We start from the raw sequence: 3,110 nt of genomic DNA, 5'->3' as shown, positions 1-3,110 counted from the left end.
CTTTCCAGGGGATAAAGAGGGAAATCTTCAGGTTTTGCTGGCTTAGAAGAAAAATATCAAAAAATCACTTCCTTTGTGTTCTGGGAATGTACCAAGATTTTGAGATATGTGCTCATTCTTGTGTATCTGAAAAGCAGTTATGAAGTTACTGGTCTACATTCTGTGACTTCCCCTCATGAGCCAAGACATAGGTCCTGTTATCACCTTTTTTAGATGAGGAAACTGAGGCACAGAAAGTGTAAACAGCATGCCTGTAAGAATAAAGGAAACTAAAACTCATCTCATGATCTCTTAGAGCCAAAACCACACACTAAAGCCCATTGGAAGGTGCTAAGTTCATCTAGGAAACTCCTGAATTTAACACAAGTTCCTAAGTGCAGTGATTTGAATGAGAAAGTAGGATTGCCATAGGCGCCAAGATTTGGAAATTTTGTCCCCAGTTGGCGGCACTGTCCGGGGATGTTTTAGGTGCTATCTTGCTGAAGGAAGCACATCACTGGGGGTGGGCTTACAGAAATTTAAGCCTTGCCAGATTTCCAGTCACTCTCTGTTTCCTGTGCCTGCTTGAAGATGTGAAGTCTTGGCTTTCTGCTCCTGCTGCCTCTGCTCTGCCACGCCTCCCCCACCATTATGGACTCCCTCTGGAACCATAAGCCAAATAAACTCTTCCTTCTATAAGTTGCCTTGGTCATGGTGTTTTATCACGGCCACAGAAAAGTGACTGATATAGAAGTTGGTATCAGGAGTGGGGTGTTGCTGTGAAGAATTTTGGAGGAATTTGGAAGACTTTGGAATTTTGGAGGAACTTGGAAGACTTTGGAATTTTGGACTAGAAAAACTGTTGAATGCTGTAAGCAGAGTTCAATGGGCCATTCTAGTAGGAGCCCAAAAGAAAGTAGTGCTGAGATCAAAGTAGTTCCAGAGGGACATAATGACTTAAACAGCAACTGGGATGTTTTGGCAAAGTATCTGGCTACTGTCTGCCCACAGCCTAAGAGCTTGTCTGAGGCTGAGTTGAAAAGTAATGAATGAGGTTTTTTTTGGTGGAGGAAATTTCAAGACAGTGTAACACTGAATCAGTTATTAATGATGAATATTATGGAGATCTACAATGAAAAAGAGCAAGTAGGGCAGAATGAAATGCAGAACAAGGTACAGTTTGAATCGAAAAAAATTAGGACATTAATTTTGGAGCCAGTGCATTTGCTGAAGGACTCTCTTTGATAATGACATAAGAAAAGGCCTAGAGATTTGCAGTTAAACATGGAAAGAGTACCTTCAGGGCAAGGCCACACTCAGCAACACCTCCAACTTGTGAAAGGAAAATGTCAGGGTTTTTTTCTGTTCCTAGAAAACCACAGCATAGAAAAGCTGCTAATGTGGATGAAACAGCCAGCGTTCATCCCAGGCTGGTCACAGAACTTGGCAGTGTCCTTCACATGGTGCTGGCTTTAGGGGACTTGAAAGATCCAAGAGTGGAAGAGGTCATTTGTTCTTCCTCTGCATTTTCAGAGAGCCTTGGAGGCTGGGCAGTGTGCAGCAGGGAAGTCCCAGGCTCTGACAGGTCATTGCATGAAACTGTAAAGGCGAAGCCTGGTTAGCAGTGGAGACCCCAAGACATTGAAGATACTAGAGCCATGAGACATCTGCCTAGGAGACCTGCATACAGGGAGTGGTACCAGTCCAAGAGATAGATGCATATTGCACACAACAGAGCTGGAAGGGCTGAGTCATTTAAGCCCTTTGGAAGTACAGTCCTAGGTGTTCAGATATGGAGCTACAGAATTTGGTGTTTTCTCTGCTAGTTTTCTGTCTTGTTTGGCTCAGTATTTCCTCGGAATGCCCCCATTCCTCCTTTTTGGAATGGGAATATCTATTTGGTTCTATTGTATGTTGGAAGTATGTAATTCATCTTTTGATTTTACAAGGGCTTACAGTTAAGAGATTGTTTTAAGTCTCAGAAGAGACTTTGAAATCTGGACTTTTTTTAAATATTGTGTTTATTATTTTTATGTGTATGAGTGTGTTGCCTGCATGTATGTGAGCACATCCATGTTGTGCAATGCCGTGGAGGTCAGAAGAGAGCTTCGGATTCCCTGGAACTGGAGTTAAGGATGGTTCGTAGCTGCCATGTGGGTGCTGGGAATTGAACCCAGGTCCTCTGCAAGAGTAGTCAGTGCACTTAACCACTGACCCATCTCTCCAGCCCTGGAATCTGGACTTTTGAATACTATTGAGGCTGTAAAGACTATGGGAGCTTAAAAAAAAAGTAAAATGTTACTAAGCAAATTAACCTCCTACCTCAGCTCCTTGGGGAAAAGTACTACATGGGCCTGGCTTGTCCTCACACAGGAGCTGCCCCTGTACCAAGCCACAAAATAACAGGCTAGGCCATGGAAGATAAGTTAGGCATAGCATCCAGATAGGGCAGTTCTGAGGGAAAATATCACACAGTGAGGGCCAGGCAGCATGAGGTTCAGAGGGAGTCAGACATGTCATAAAATCCTGCTCTCTGAGGGGACAGATTTCTCTCTTTCTCCCTTTCTTTTTTCCTTCCTATCCGAGTTCACTTTTTGTTGTTGTGATAAACACCTTGGCCAAAAGCAACTTAGGGAGGAAAGGGTTTATTTCATCTTATAGGTGACTGTCCATCATCAAGGGAAGCCAGGGCAAGCGCTCCAGGCAGGGACCTGGAGGCAGGAACTGAAGCAGAGACCTTGGAGGAACACTGCTTACTGGCTTGCTCACCCTGGTTTGCTCAGCTACCTTTCTTATACAGCCCAGGCCCACCTTCTCTGAGATGGCACTGACCACAGTGTGCTGGACCCTCATATCAATTAGCAATTAAGAAAATGGCTCACAGATAAGGCTACAGGCCAATCTGATGAAGAAAATTCCTCAATTGAGGTTCCCTCTTCCCAGGTCTCTAGGTTTGTGTCAAGTTGACAGCTGAAGCTAACTATGACTCCTTTCCTCCCTCCCTCCCTTCCTCCCTCCCTCCCTCCCTCCCTTCCTTCCTTCCTTCCTCCCTTCCTTCCCTTCTTCTTTCCTTCCTTCCTTCCTTCCTTCCTACCTTCCTTCCTTCCCTTCTTTCTCTCCCCCCTCCCTTC

This window comes from Nannospalax galili, unplaced genomic scaffold, assembly GCF_000622305.1.
Source record: "Nannospalax galili isolate Female #2095 unplaced genomic scaffold, S.galili_v1.0 scaffold1138, whole genome shotgun sequence".
Taxonomy (NCBI): Eukaryota; Metazoa; Chordata; class Mammalia; order Rodentia; family Spalacidae; genus Nannospalax; species Nannospalax galili.
Note: the sequence above shows the minus strand (reverse complement) of the source record.